The 16,347-nt window shown below is 41.4% G+C and overlaps 1 long non-coding RNA gene across 2 annotated transcripts; it reads right to left on the reverse strand.

Annotated features, from left to right (window-relative positions):
- Positions 1-2,547: 2,547 nt before the first annotated feature.
- Positions 2,548-15,306, reverse strand: LOC148137938 (uncharacterized). Of its 2 annotated transcripts, none has more exons than XR_015754197.1 (3): positions 14,933-15,306; positions 8,295-8,408; positions 2,548-2,619 (listed from the first exon to the last, which is right to left on the reverse strand). It is a non-coding gene; the product is annotated as an uncharacterized LOC148137938 (long non-coding RNA). The 2 variants fall into 2 exon arrangements; XR_015754196.1 differs by lacking the exon at positions 14,933-15,306 and adding an exon at positions 12,744-12,887.
- Positions 15,307-16,347: the final 1,041 nt, after the last annotated feature.

The following is a 16,347-nucleotide window of genomic DNA, read 5'->3' on the forward strand; positions in this document are numbered from 1 at the left end:
TCAGCAACCAGAAAAACAATCATGTATTCCCACTCGTTGCTTCATGTTAGTTAACCAAGCCTCTATCCATGCTAATACATTACTCGTAATGCCACACCTTACGCAGCAGCCTTTTGGCGTCACTGTATCGATTGTCTTTTGGAAATCTCAGTACACCACACCTACTGGGTCCCTGCAGTTGTCATATCTTCATAGAATTCCAGTAGGTTAGTTACATGTGGCCTGCCTTTCATGAACCATCACTGTGTCTGCCCAACGGGACAATTTCTATCAAGATGCATTGCCATTTATTCCTTGATTACAGCTTGAAATATTTTCCCCTACAGCTGTTATGCTAACCGGTCTATAATTCCCCACTTTTTGTCTACCTCCCTTTTTAAACAGTGATGTGTGAACTCCTGTTTTCCAATTTGCTGGAATTGCATCAGAGTCCAGTGAATTCAGAAAAATGTCCACAAGTGCAGTTGCTATTTCTCTCATCACCTCTGTTATTACCTTGGGATACATTCTATCAGGGCCAGGAGACTTATCTACCTTTGGCTCCATTAGCTTGCCCAACACTATCTCTGTGTTGGGAAAGGTTGTATCCAGGTACTCACTTACCTTCCCCTCTGACAATTGCTGATATGTTATTAATGTCCTTCATTGTGTGGACGGACTAAATTACTCTTCAACCCCTCATCCATTTCCTCATATCCCGTTACTGGATACCCCTTCTCTAAACGACCATTTCTTACCTAAGCCATTCATTTCCTTTTGTATATTTATAGAATATTTTGCTATCTGTCTTTATATTCTGAGGTAGTTTACTCTCATAACCTATCTGATGGGTCTTGATACCTTTTTGTTGCTTATTTTGACATTTAAAGTTTTCCCAATCTTCTACTTTCCCGCTTGTCTTTGCCATTATTTATGCCATTTATTTTAATTTGATATTTCCTTATTTCCTGAGACATTCTTTGGCAGATTACCCTTTTCCTGCAGTCCTTCCATTTCACTATTATATGCTGTTGCTAAGAACGTTGAAAGATTGCTTTGAAAGCCTACCACTGTTCATTAACGGTTCCACCATAAAGTCTTCACTTCCAGCCATCTTTACCCAACTCCTCTCTCATCCTATTGCCATCTGCTTTGGTTAAACACAGGACCTTGATATAGGATTTTACCTTCTCACCTTCTATCTGTATTCTAAATTCAACCATACTTTCAATCCAATAATTTCTCCCAAAACATTTTTTTTTTACTAATTTCATTCTTTTTTTCTGACGAGAGTTAGTCTTTCCAGTCTTGCTGGGAAGATTTAATTTGTTTCGTTTGTTTCCTTCTGTGAAGACAGAACTGAAGTAGTTGCTTAATAGTTCTGCCATTTCCCTGTTCTCATTTTCTATTCTCTGGATTGAGAGTGTAACGAAGCTGCACTTGTTTTCTCTTATCTTTTCCATTGACAGTTCACCTTATAACTCTTATTAATGTTGTCTTCAGAAACCCAGCAATTCATGTCCACACCATATAATCACAGGAGCATAGTCTCTGCACCGTCAGAAATACAGCACAATCTACATTAGTCCCACTCTCCTACTCCAGGCCCATAGCCGGGAATGTTATGACACTTTAAGAGCTCGCCTAAGTAGGTATTTAGCAGTCATGAAGTTACCACGATAACTCCCGTCTCAGGAAGTACATTCCAGACCCCAACACGTTCTGGGTGAAAAGCAATCAGCAAATTATCTCAACATCTCAAATCCTTCGCTTTAAAAGTGTGCTCCCTTGTTCTTAGCCCACTGACGAAAAGGAACAGCTGCTGAATATCCACCTGGTCCATGCTCCTCATAATCGTATCCTTCTGAATCACATTCCGCTCAGGATTCTCTGCTCCAATGTAAACAATCCGAGCTTACCCAGCCTCTCTCCATAGCTGATCTGCTCCATCCCAGGGAACATCCTGGTGAATCTCCTCTGCACCCCGTCCAGTACAATCACATCCTTCCTGTAATTTGGCTCCCCGAACACCACACAGTATTACATCTTGGCTTAACCAAAGTCCTGTATTAGTCTTGTAATCTATGTCTCGATGTGTAAAGGTTACATTTACTATTCCAAACGCCTTGTTAACTCCACTATTACCCTGTACAGTCCCAATCAGGGATGTGTGGAGAAGCACGCTCTGAGCTTCCTAGTGTGCTGCCGTTCAATGAGTACTCCCCTGTATGGTTCTATTCTTACAAATTGCACCACCTCATATTTATATGGGTAACATTCCATCTGCCGTTGATCTGCTTATCTGGCCATTCCATCTGTATTTTTCTGTAACATAAGACCTAGCCGTCACTGCCAACCACCCGTGCAATCTTTGTGATAAATGCAAACTCACGTACCACACTTGCCCACGCCCTCCACTTTTATTTCTACATTATTTATAAGTATCACAAATAATAAGGGTAACACCATTGACCCATATACTATACCACTGGACACTGATGTCGATTCATACAGTTTCCAGAATCACTCTCTTTGTCCTGCCATAAAGACATTGTGAATGTCACTTACCAATTACCCTTGATACCATGAGATTTTACTCTCTTTATCAGTCTCCCATGTAGGGCTTTGTCAAAGGCCTTGCTGAAAACAAAAACATATTATCAACCTTCTTGAAAAAAGATCAATAAAATTCGTTCGGCATGACTCCCCTCTGAAGACTATCCCTCTCGAAATGAAGATCCATTTTCTCCCACCCTATTTTCCCCAATAGTTTCACTGGCACTGTTCTGATACTCACTGATCTATAGTTCCCTTGTCGACCTGCACCAACCGTTCCTGTAAAAGATGTTCTGCGTTCCTCTGGCCCCAGCCCTGTGACCAGAATTTACTAAAACATTCGGGTCAGGGACTTGCTCCGACAGCAGTTTGTGATACAACACAGCCAGACCTGTGGACTTGTCCAATTGAATACCAGCCAAAACTAGCTATCCTTGCTCGCATTTCAAATCAATCTGCTCACGAGTTTCCCAGTCGATCTTCTTGAACCATGCCTCCTCCTTCTCCTGCATAAAACAGATGTGAATCTCTTATGTCACAATCTATCAATGTTCTCCAGTTTCATACACTGATTATCCTCTTGGTTTCTAATGGGCTCTAATTATTCCCTGGTTGTTCTGTCCTACTTGAAGTCCTTGTGGAATATCTTAGGGTGCTCACTAATCCTGCTCGCACTTTTCAATGCCCCTATGTTCTTCATTCCTCTCTGTGTGAATTTTGTAAAGCTTCATTTCGATCACCTCTCAGTCTCTGCAAATCTACAGAATACAGGCGGAGTTCTATCATCGGACAATCTTGCCATCCAAGGGGTTAATCTAGAGAATGTACATTCAGTATATGTGATCAGTATGTTTTACGTAGATCAGAAAATCAAAACTGTACACAATACTCCAGGTACAGTCTCACCAACATGATGTGTCACTGGTGCAGAACTTCACTTCTACTCGGAGCGAATTACTACAGAAGCTGGGATCTGTACTGAACCAATGCTAGAAATCACAGCGGGTTAGACATCATCCGTGGAAAGAGAGAGAGCACAGAGCTCTTCATTGCCTATAATCTGATTCCCTTCAAACAAAGGGAAACTTAACTTTACCTTCCTCCATTTGCATATGTTCTTACCAATACAATTTGCTTTATTGTTTTAGGTCTAACGTACCGTATGAATTCTTTAAAAATCCTCCTGATATCCAACTATACCATATCCACTGGTTCTCCATTGTTTATATCGACAAGCGACATCTTCAAGCAAAATTTTTGTAAATGTTACCTTCCCTTTCAGAAATCTAGCATAATTCTCTAGACGTTTGCTATAACTTTCCAAGTGTCCAATATCACATTCTTTACAATAAATTCAAACAGATTCCCCACTGTGAGCAATAAATTAACTTGTCTGTAGTTCACCATTCTCCATCTTCTTCCCTTTGTAAATCCTTGGAATGCATTTATAACTTTCCACCTGAATACGGAAAAATACAGTGATTCCCAATGCAATTATTATGTCCATTTCAGCTATCTCTGAAACTCTGATATGAAGTACTTTTGGTCTGTCAGACTTGTCAATACAATTATATTTTCAAATGCTACCTGGTCACTGATATGAATGATTTTAGTCTTCAGTTACACAAGTCCCATGGTCACTTGGTATTTCTGGGAGATTTTCTGGCCCTTCCTCCGTGAAGACAGACATAAAGTAACTGGTTAGTTTTCCCCTGTCATTGTTTCTGTTCTCCACAATAAATTATCCTGTCCACACATTCACTCTTCCATATTTGACCTTGCTTTTATTTTCCTTTCAAATATTCATGGCAGTTTTTCATCAGTTTTTTTTTGCTTCTGGTTAGTTTGTATTCCTGTTCTCTTTATACTTTACTTATCAGTTTATCAGTCCTTTTTTGTTTCGTCCAAAATTTCAATGAATGCACAATATATGACCCTTTTCTAAAGCACTTTCTTCGATCTAATGTAATTTTTAACTTGTTTTGTACACCATCGTTGAGTCACCTTTGACTTTTGCGATTTAGGCCTTGGAGGGATATATGTATATAACAGACCTTACAGTAAATAACATATATTGCCTGTCTTTCATTAAGTCAGTTTAATGTATTTTCCAAATTCTCTAAAGCCAACTTTACTCTCGTAACTTAATGTCCTGCACAACTTCGGTATATACCCGTAATATTTTAAAAAACTGCTTGTATTCAGACGTCATGTAAAATTCAATATATTAAAATCACTATTCCCCAATGATCCTCAAGAGCAAAGCATTCGATTTGCTCTTCTGATCACACAACACCAATTCCAAAATTGCCTGATCAACAGCTCGGTGCTCAACATACTACTAAAGCCACCCGTCTCATACACGCTCATGAAATCCATTTTCCCAACATTAACATTCACTGGTTAGATTTAACTTGAAGCTGCCCATTGTTACTGCAGTACCCACAAACCCTGTATGTCTTATTTCCTGTTTTAAAACATAACCAACAATTGTATTGCAGCTTTCACTTCGATACATAACTCTCATGAATGTTTGCTTCTCCTTGCTGGTTCTAAGATCCACTTTACCAGATTCTGTGGAATCTGAGTGACGTGGGCTCTTGCGAGGTTAATGGCAGATTCAGACGAGATGTTTGGCGAGGCATATCTCAACATGGATATTATCTCACCACATCTTACCCGTTCTTCTCAAGCGGCATTGTTAGATTTTCTCCAGATCCCCCGTTATGCTGGTGTAGTAGAGAAGGACAATGATCTTTCAGCAATGTTGCGTATTCCCCAGAGAGCTGGGACTGCTGTAACCTGGATGGGAACCTTACAGGAGGCTGGTAAAATGCTGCTGCAGCTGTTCAGGATCTTAGTGAGATCACATCCGAAGTAGTGCACACAGCTTTAATCTCCTCACTGTGGAAAGGAAGTTGTAATGAACTCAAAGATTGTTCCCTCAACGGAATTCTGCAACAAAGGTGTTAATCATCGAATCTCTCCAGTGTGGAAGCAGGACGTTTGACCCATCGACAACACACTGATTCTCCGAAGACTAACTCATCCAATCCCCACCACCGACCCCACTTGGTCTTTATAACCTGCCGTTTTCCACGACTGATTCGCCTAGCCTCCACATCCCGGACATTATCGGTAATTTAGCTTGTCCAATCCACCTCTCCTGCACATCTTGGGACTGTGGGAGGAACCTGGAGACTGAAATTGAATTAGGATCGCTGGTACAGTGAGGCAGCAGTGCTAACCATTGAGCTACCCAGCGTGGGCAACAAAACTTGCCTCCATAGTTCAGCCCTTGAAAAGTGACATTTGAGAAGGGAGATTCCATAGGTCCCCAAAACTCTCATTAAGCGACAGGAGGAGGACATTGAGATATTGAACGGCTTGGTCAGGAACAGGAGCAGGACATGCAAGTCCATTGAGACGATAATGTATGAACACCAGGAGGACATTCAGCCCAGCGAGTGTGTAAAGCAGGAACAGAGTGAATCCAATCAGCCACTCATGCCTCTTACACAGCAATTCGAGCAGATCTTTTACAGCCTTGTGCCTGTTACACAGGAATTATGAAAGGGAACATAACCGTTATAGAAAGGGAAGGACTTCAAATAACCAGCTTCACTCGGAAATGAAAAGTGTTGAGAAAATTATTGGGATTGAAGACAAATTGTTAGGATGCGTTATGAAGGAATTAATAACAGGAGATTTCAAAAGTCAAGCCACAATCCAGCATATTCAACATAGTTTTATGAAGGATAAATCATGTTTTAATGATTTGAGTAACTTCTTTTAAAGAAGCGTAACAAGCAAAGTGGATAATGGGGGTCCTATAGATGTATTATATCTGGGCTTCCAGACATTAGTGCGTAACGTGTCTTGAAAAAGGTTAATATACAAGACAAGAACACATGGGATTAGAAACAATTTACTTGCTAGGAGAGAGGATTAGCTAACGAGTAAAAGCCATGATATGGAGCCACTGCTTTTGGACTGGATTGGACAAGGTCGAAAATCAAGCGACACCAGGTTAGAGTCCAATGGGTTTATTTGTAACCACAAGGTTTCCTTGCGCTGCTATTTCATCAGGTGTAAGAGGGAGAGGAAGACCTAACACAGAAGTTATAAGGAAAAGATCAAAGGGCTGTACAACTCATGAATTATACACACCTAAGATGGCTCTTAAATACTTAATCAGTTGGAATGGAGGTGCGAGTTTGATTGGTTAATATGCAAATTGCAGAATTTATTTCAAGTCACTTCCTGGAGATACCTTCAGGTATTATCGATATAACTGAAGTAACACGTGCGGTCAGACAATGTATTCTAAGCATGAGGCGTTGTTTGGACTCTGTCTGTGTCTTGACCTGGAGTTAGACTGGTTTCATTTACAAAGTACGATTTGTAAAATAACACATTGACTGAATGTCTACAAATTGTATGTTTTGGAAAAAAATAAAATGCATCTGCAAATACAAATGGGAAAATGCAAATTCAACCCACAGGTTTATATGTGCATTCGTGTGTGTGCGTGTGCATATGTGTGAGGGGAGTGTCTGTGTGAAGAGGAGAGAGAGAGACATTGTGTGTATGTGAGACAGAGTGAGGTGGAGTGTGGGTGTGAGTTTGGGAGGGAGAGAGAGTGGCTGTGTGTGCATGTGTGTGTGACAGAGTGGAGTACGTGTGTGAAATGTGAGAGGGGGTAGTGCGAGTGTGTGTGAGTGCAGAGAGGGAGAATGTGTATCAGTGTATGTAACGGGGAGAGTGAGAGTGTGTGCTTGTCCAGCCTAAGACACAAACAGATATGGCAATCCTCTGTCTCTGACCTTTGAGCTAATTTTGTATCCAAATGATTTTCATATGAACCAACCTTGTTAAACAGATGACCATGCACAATGTTATTCAACGCCTTACTGACGTCCATATCGACAATATACACCACTACATCTCAATTAATCTTTTTAGTCGCTTCTTCAAAGAAATCCCAGTCAAGTCAGTGAGACACAATATTGCTTGCACAAAGCCATGTTTACTATTCTTAATCAATCGTTACCTTTCAAAATGTGTGAAAATCTAATGACTCATAATCCTCTTCAACAATTTACCCACCACTGACGTCAGGCTCACTATCTTTTCCTTATTAACCTTCTTAAATATTTTAAGTAATGGCACCACGTTAGCCAACCTTCAGTCTTCCGGCACTATACCTGTGGCTATTAATAATAGCAAGGGGCCCAGCAATCACTTCCCTAGCTTCTCAGAGTTCTAGCGTACATCAATAAAAGCCAGGACATTTTCCTTCTTTTGCATGTTTTAAGACCTCCAGCAACTCCTCTGTAATACAGACACTTTCCAAGATGTCACTACTATTTTCCCAAGTTCTCTAACTTCCATATCCTCCTGCACAGTAAATACTGATAAAAAATATTCGTTCAGTACCTCCCCCATTTCCTGTGGCTCTGCACATGGGCAGCCTTGCTGATCTTTAAGGATGTCCTATTCTCTCCACAGTTACTCCTTTGTCCTTGACGTATTTGTAGAATTCCTTTGAATTCTCCTTAACTCTGTTTGCCAAAGCTATCACATGTCCCCTTTTTATGCTCCGAATTTCCCTATTAACTATACTCTTGTTGCCTTCAGACTCTTCTAGTGATTCACTTTAAATCAAGAATTAAGAGGCTAATAATGACCATTCCGATTGTCGGAAAAGTCCATCTGGTTCACTGACACCTTTTAAGGAAACAAACTGCCATTCTTACCTGGTCTGGCCTACAAGTGACTCCAGACTCACAGCAATGTGGTTGACTGCTAACTGCCCTCTGGGCAATTAGGGATGGGTAATAGATGCTTGTCTAGCCTGGGACACCTTCATCCTGTGAATGAATTAAGAAAAACTCCTCAATTCCTGCTGTCTATACCTGACATATGCTTCCCGTTTATTCGTGACCAGAGCCTCAATTTTTACAATGCTACACCATTCCTTACACGCACCACCCTAATAGTGCCATAAAGTCTCTGTATTCCTGACATCTCATTTCTGAAGCTTTCCTCCTTCCCAACTGACCCATTTTCTGAGAATATCTGTCCCAATCGAATTTGGAAAATTATTGGTTAAATCATCAAAATTGGTTTTCAACAATTTAGAACTTTAAGTTTTAGACGTGGTTCATCCTTTTCCATCTCTATTTTAAAACTAATAGAATTATGATGACTTGCTATAAAGTGCTCTGCCACTTATACCTCAACCACCCACTCCCCACTGCCTTATGTCCCAAGGGTAAGGTGACGTTTAGCTCCTTCTCTGTGATGGAGAGCATTGGTCAAGCTGCTGCAGCTTTGTAACTGGGATTGGGGTCAGCAGAGTCTTCGACCCATTGGGTTGAATCTAATAATAATTTTTCTCAGTGACATTTTCATTGAGTGTGACAGAGGAATGTTCTGCACGAGGCTGAGCTAGTTTCCTGGTGCTATCTTATCTAACTCAACTAATCATCTACCCACCTCACCCCATAGCATCCCTCTCATTCAATGCCAGCCTGATTCTCCCACCTATCATGGCTGTAGGTACTCAGCATCGCCCGTATATCCCTGGATGTTCTGTGATCCCTGGCACTGGTGCCATCTTTAAAAGGCCAATGGACACACGATTGAGCATTCTCTGTTAGGAGCTGCCCTGCACAGGTTACCTGAGCATGGCAGATAAGTGGCAATTACACCACGGTTTGTCGACAGGGGCACAGAGGTCCTGGTGGATGGGCTAGTACAGACAAGGACCATTCTCTTCCCAGTGCGGGCCACACCACCAGACCCACCGAGCATGGTCTGAGCTCAGTGCAGTGGTCTGAAGGAATGTCCAGTAATACAGGACAAGCATCAATAACCTTCCCCTCTCTGTCAGGATAAAGCTCACCTTATACTGCCTGCTCCCTCACACTCACTGTATATCTGTTATAGCACCAAACCCCGATCAGGGTTCATGCTCCACACTCTCACTGCTGCATGTAGCACCATCCCTCTCTCTTTCCCCTCTACTATATCTCCCTCACTAATAGCACTGCATGGATAAAACACTGTTGACTGACTCCCTCTGGACACACCACCATCTCCCACCTGCACACCTCACCCCCCACACCTACTCCATCGCTTTCAGCACGGTCACCCAATCCCACCCTCACTCCATCCTTCCCCGTCTCCTATTCCAGGATAAACAGCTTGGAATAGGACAGAAAGGGCCAAGCCGGGTGGTGGAGTGTCCGATATCCATCTATTCCCCCAACACTCCGTACCTGTGTGCCTGTATTTCCCTCTGTGAGTATCTATACGTGAGTGCAGGTCTGACAGTCTCTGTGGTGTTTAAAAGGATACAATCTCTCCCTCAGCTGGCCTCCCCAACCTACTGCAGTGTCAATGACAGAGGGTGATAAACTTCGCGTATTCAATCTGGGAGGGAGATAGGGCAGCAGCTCACAGCACCATCCAAACTTACAGCACCATCAACACACACACACACATAAAACACACACACACACACACACACACACACAATGCTGGTAGGTGGAGGGTTGTAAATATACTTCGGCCTTTCAGAATGAAAATGCTCACCTCTGAGTGAACCATTTTATCAGGAGATTAGATTAATTTATTTCTCGTTCTGTGACTTGCAATGCTTAAAAGGTACGTGAGAAAGTATTGAGAAGTCCTGAAAAAGGCCCAGTAGTGGTGGTAATGACGCAGGAACAACATCGCTTAGTATCAGACAAAACTGCTCTGTGATTCCAAAGATGTTATTTGAAAAATCAAACGGTCATGCAATTTGACAGATTCACAACAAAGGATTTATTATCTTCTCAGAGTTAAAAACTGTGCCACTGATGCAGTGGTGTGGGTAGTCCAGCAGAGGGAGGTATTGTATGAATCCAATCTCAAAACTCCGAGGCGAGCACTGCTGCCTCCCAGCACCAGGCACCCGGGCTCGTGTCCACCCTCAGGCGACTGTCTGTGTGGAGTTTCACATTCTCACTGTGTCTGCGTGGGTTTACACCGGATTCTTCTGCTTCCACCCACAGTCCAACTTCGTGGATGTTAGGTGAATTTGACATGCTAAATTGTCAATAGTGCTGAGGGATGTGTAGGTTAGGGGCATTATTCATGGGTAAGCATAGCATAACATTTGAACAGGTCTCTTTGGGTTACTCTTCGAAGGGTCAGTGTGGACCTGTTGGGTAGAAGGGCCTGTTTCCACACTGTAGCGATTCTATGAACTCCATGAACAACAGGGACAGACGGAGAGAGAGGAGGAGGAGGAAGATTTTGATTCCAAGTTCAATATATTTATTTCAAAAACAAATTTGCACAGAGATGCAGACAAAGGTACACACAAACCGAGATACTGACACTAACACACATAACACATGCTCGCAGAGATACGCAGGTAGATATGGACATTTCCACACAAACATAACCCCATATACAGGCACACACGATCTTTAACACAGAGACATATACATTTTTAAATGAATAAGCTATCATTGGTTCGTCGGGGAAGGCAGGAGAATGGGGTTCAGAAATATTTTAGCCATGGTCAAATATCATGGCAGAAACGATGGGCTGAATGGCCTTATTCTGTTCCAGTGTTCATTGCTTATATGATCTTTCCTGGAATTGACTTTCCGTGAGGTCAGTGGAAACTGAATTTGATAAGTATTTGGTTTAGGAGAGTTAATGGGAATGCGGACAGGTTTGAGGGGCTGAGTGGTCGATATCTGTTTCTAATTGTCGACTCCTTATATATCAAAAGAGTGGTGATTGGTTTGAGGGGGACACATTTTGAGAATAAGGACCTTTCCATTTCAGACTTAGATAGGGATACTCCCTTCTCTTTAGGGTTGTGTAATCTGTGGTGTTCTCATCCCTAGGGAGCAGTGAAGACTGGGTTACAGAAAACGCTCAAGGTTGAGTTCCATAGAACTCTGATGAACTGGAGACTCCATGTTTATTGGGAACAGACATGAAAGTGATGTTTAGTTACAATCACATCAACAATACACATTCTGAATGGTGCAGTAGGCTCAAGGGGCTGAATGGCCAGCTGCTGCTCCGAACCATGTGTTGTTCTCTCAAGCACTCTGTAATGTTACAGAGGTAAAGAAAGATCCCATTCAGCCAGTCAGCATCGTTATAATGAGACAGGGGGAGACCATTCTGCCCTCTAAGGATTTGCACATGAATAGATTGAAGTCATTCAGCTCACTAAGTACATTACACAGTGTAGGATGAGGCCATCCAACCTTTCTAGCCTGCTACCCAACAACAGGGGAAACCCAGTTAACTATCAGGGAATAACTATTCGGGATGGTCAGGTTGTAAAGTTGTAACTGTGTAGAGTTCCTTGGGATCAGTGTGAGATTATCAAGTATTTAGAATCTATGCCAATGACATGGATGAGAGGACTGATTGGCTTGGACCTCAGTTAGCCCATTCACCAAGAGATTCATTTAACTGGACATGGAGACTCTGCAATGGGATACAGACAGGGGAGGTTAGTGATCAAAACCTTGGCAGAAAACAGTATAATGTAGGTTAATTGAAGTCAGTGTTGTGTTGAACAGAGAAAATAACAGTAACATACTTAAATGGGGAGAAAATTGCAGAACTCATTGGTACAGAAGGATTAGTGCATTCCAGTACATGAGCCACATAAACCTAGTCATCAGATTCAGCCAATAATTGGAAAAGGGTATCGAATCTTGCTGTTTTACGTAAAGTCTATTGGGTATAATCATTAGGATGTATTACTGCATTTGAACACGACAATGCTGAGACTACATCTAATGTATTGTGTCTAGTAATGAACTCCTAAACTGAAAGAAAAATACGTAATGGTTTTAGAAGCTTTTCACTGATGTTTCACTTTACTCTTTGCTAGAATGAAGGCCTGATGGAATCATAGTGTCATACAGCACCGAAACAGACCCTTCAGTCCAGCTTATCTGCACCAACCAGATATTCCAATCTGATGTAGTACTCTTTGCCAGCATTAGACCCATAATCCTCTAAATGGTTCTTATTCACATACCCATCCATTGCCTCTTAAATGCTGTAATTGTGCCAACCTCCATCACTTGCGTTGCCATCTTATTCCGTACACACACTACCCTCTGTGTAAAAAAGTTACCCCTTCAGGTATCTTTTTAATCTTGCCCCCTCACCTTAAATCTATGCCCGCTGGTTTGGACTCCTCCGACCTTGGAAAATAATCATATTCATGCCCCTCAAGGCCTTTACAAGGTCAGGGCACTTCAGGCCTGAGAATACGAGATGTTCACATTGAACCATAAAAGGCCCTGAGGAGAGTGTACTGGGCGTAGCTAAAGAATGAGAGAATAAAACTAAGGATTTAATTTAATAAAACAATATATTCATTTTAGCACAGTACTTTGAAGACATGCATTCATTGTACAATAATTATGAAACCACATATAAAATGCTTTCAAAAGATAAATTACAAATCACTCCTAAATGGAGCAGGTAACAGGGATGGAGTATGCAATCAGCGGAATGTTTAACCAGTCATTACATGGTTCAATTTGGTGTTCAGGTAACATTATTATATGTTTCAGCTCAGAGAGGAAGAAAATGTAACTTGTCTGAACAGCCACAGCCATTGATCCATCACTTTACTTGTTCATCTCGACAATAACATATAGAACATAGAACATGGAACAATAAAGCGCATAACAGGCCCTTCGGCCCTCAATGTTGTTCCGACTTGTGAACTATTGTCAGCTCGTCCCCCTACACTATCCCAAAATCACCCATGTGCTTATCTAAGGATTTAAATTTCCCTAATGTGGCTGAGCTGACTACATTAGCAGGTAGGGCATTCCATGCCCTTACCACTCTCTGCGTAAAGAACCTGCATCTGACATGTTTCTTAAATCTATCACCCCTAAAAGTGTAATTATGCCCCCTAGTACAAGCTGACATCTTCATCCTAGGAAAAAGACTTTCACTGTCTACTCTATCTAATCCTCTGATCATATCGTATGCCTCTATCAAACCCCCTCTCAGCCTAACAACATAAGACCTTCCCTCCAGACCAGGCAACATCCTGATAAATCTCCTCTGCACCTTTTCCAATGATTCCACATCCTTCCTGTAATATGGGGACCAGAACTGTACAAAGTATTCCAAATGTGGTTGCACCAGCGTTTTGTATAGTTGCAACATGACATTGCGGCTCCCAAACTTAATCGCTCGACAAATGAAACCTAACACGCCATATGCCTTTTTAACAGAGAGCAGAAAATCTATCAGGCATCATTCCCACTGATGGAGGGTTCTTTTTAAGGATTTATTGGAATCTCCCCACTGCCAGCAGAGAAGGGAATTCAGCCAAGTCCAAATATTCCAGGAAGAAACCCTATTGCCATCAGCACCTGTGAGGCAGAATAACATTTAAGACCACTTCAATTTTCCTTTTGCCATGAAATTAACTATTATCTGGACAAAAGTCTTCCAAACTAATATTCTGCAGAGTTTGTATTTTTTCTTCTGTTTACTTTCTGACGTATGTGTGTGTTTCAGATTTATAGGAAAATAAAGAATGATACACATATCGTCAATGTCCAAACTATATGCCATTTATCTCTCCATCATTTTTTGAGTAACTTTGCTTTTGTTTTAGATTAATTATTTTTACAAATTGAAGAAACATGTCTGACATGTTCCTAACACTGTACCTAACACAGTCTGAGACTGATATCATTTGCCATATCACACACTTGGTTACACTGATAATTTGTCATGACCTATGGAAGAGTGGGGCTAGAAAAAGATACAATGACTCTCTAACCTCGGTAGGAACAGGGATAAAGACAAATTCTCTCAGGACCGTTTGAGTTAGAATTCTCTTCCCCACAGGTCTGTGGTACCTGTGTGTTTGCATTTATTCAAAATTGTGTTCGATGGGCAATTTAGCATGGTCAATCCACTGAAAGTCTTTAGACTGTGGGAGGAATCTGGCGCACCTGCAGGAAACACTTGCAGACAGGGGAGAATGTGAAAACTCAATACAAATAGTCTTGAGTATGGAAGCAAAACAGGCCCCTGCTACTGTGAGACAGTCGTGCTAACCAATGATACACCATGCAACTCCCACCCTGCTCCCCCCAATGAATTACTGTGCTAGGGAATACTGGGGAAAATGCAAATCTGTAATATAAACAGAAAACAGTGGCAAAACACTGCAGATGAGCCAGTATCTAGAGAGAGAAACAGAGTTAGAATATTAAGCCTGATATTACCCTATTGGGAAAAACTCATATTCGACTCAATAAGTTAAATCTGTTTCTCTCTGCTCAGAACCTGTTAAGGTTTTACAACACTTTCAACTTACTTAGTCTTTTGGACTGTGGATATTCATCTGATCTGAAAGGGAACAGTGTAGCTGCCATTTCTGTTGGCTCTCGAGTATTTGATTATGGCTTCTGAATGAAAAAATTAAAAATATGAGAATGACTACCATTACGCATAATGAAAATGCTGAACTCCGTGGCACTGACATCACACAATCAATCATCTGTAAGTAACTAACTGAATTAACGATTCCAATTGTTATCAATGTCTTGTCATGCTCCTGATGTCACTGGCATCATACTCATACAGCAAGGTCTTACTTTTCCGAAACTTTAGATAAGAGTGTGCAAACATAAAATTGCCTGTTTTTTTTTCTTTAACAGGACATATTCATCCAGGGTTTTGGAAGGCATTAGCAAGGGCAGAGTTTATCTGTCGTCACCAGTAGCTCTGGAAAAGTCACCAGAGAGCTGCCTACTTGAATCTCTTCAATACAAGTAATGCAAATCTACACAGAGCTGTTGTAGGGACATTCTAAGATTTTTAACAAATACTTGTGAAGGAAGAGCAAATTAGTTCCTCGTCAATATGAAATGCAACTTGGAAGATAACTTGCAGAGACTGCTTTTCCCATTGTTCCCATTACCACAGCAGAATGTTCTCTAATTCCCATTAATCACAGTTTTGCTCAAGGTCCTTGATTCCACCCTCAGTCAAGTCCTGCTTCGATTGAAAGGGAAGTCACTCTGATCTCACCTCAAATTACATGGGCAGATCACTTGAAAGAATAAAGAGCAAAAGACACAAACACTGTTTGTTAGAACAAGGTCCTCACAATATTCAAAAGAAAATTGCTACCTGGCCTTCCGATTCTGACAGAAGGTGTTTGTCCTGTTGGTGATGAGGCTGTTTTGTTAAACATTGTGACAGATGGACAGGAAGAAGCTCCAGTCTGTACCAACAGTGAACAAAACTATCCTGTTCACGGTGCGTCAAACAGTGGCAAACATCTTATTATCTGTTGTTATTGACATTGATCATTACAAGCTCATCGTTCACTGATGACCAGTAGTAACACATAAATCAGCAGATTCCAGCAACTAGTGTGAGAGCAAAAAGGGAAATGGAGGGTCAGGGGAAGTGGTGTGACATACAGTGTAAGAAGTGTAAAGGGGAATGGTCAGTGGAAGGGTATGTAGTATCAGAATGGGCAATGCAAGGAAATTAGAAGGGTAAGGAACGAATAGGAAGGGAGGATGATGTGTGCCAGAAGGCGCATCAGTAGCAGGAAAAGCATATAGTTGGAAAAGTGAGATTGATGGACAATCAAACATCACTGTTCAGGAAAATTGGGATCTAGTTTCGTTTGAAAATTAAGAAAAGATTTCTCATACTTTTTTATTAACACTTGATTCTTGTTCATATTGTACATTCACTCTGCATTTCTGTATCTCC

The sequence above is a fragment of the Chiloscyllium plagiosum genome, unplaced genomic scaffold (genome assembly GCF_037043375.1).
Source record: "Chiloscyllium plagiosum isolate Xiang-an unplaced genomic scaffold, Cpla_swu_hap1 HiC_scaffold_42, whole genome shotgun sequence".
Lineage (NCBI taxonomy): Eukaryota > Metazoa > Chordata > Chondrichthyes > Orectolobiformes > Hemiscylliidae > Chiloscyllium > Chiloscyllium plagiosum.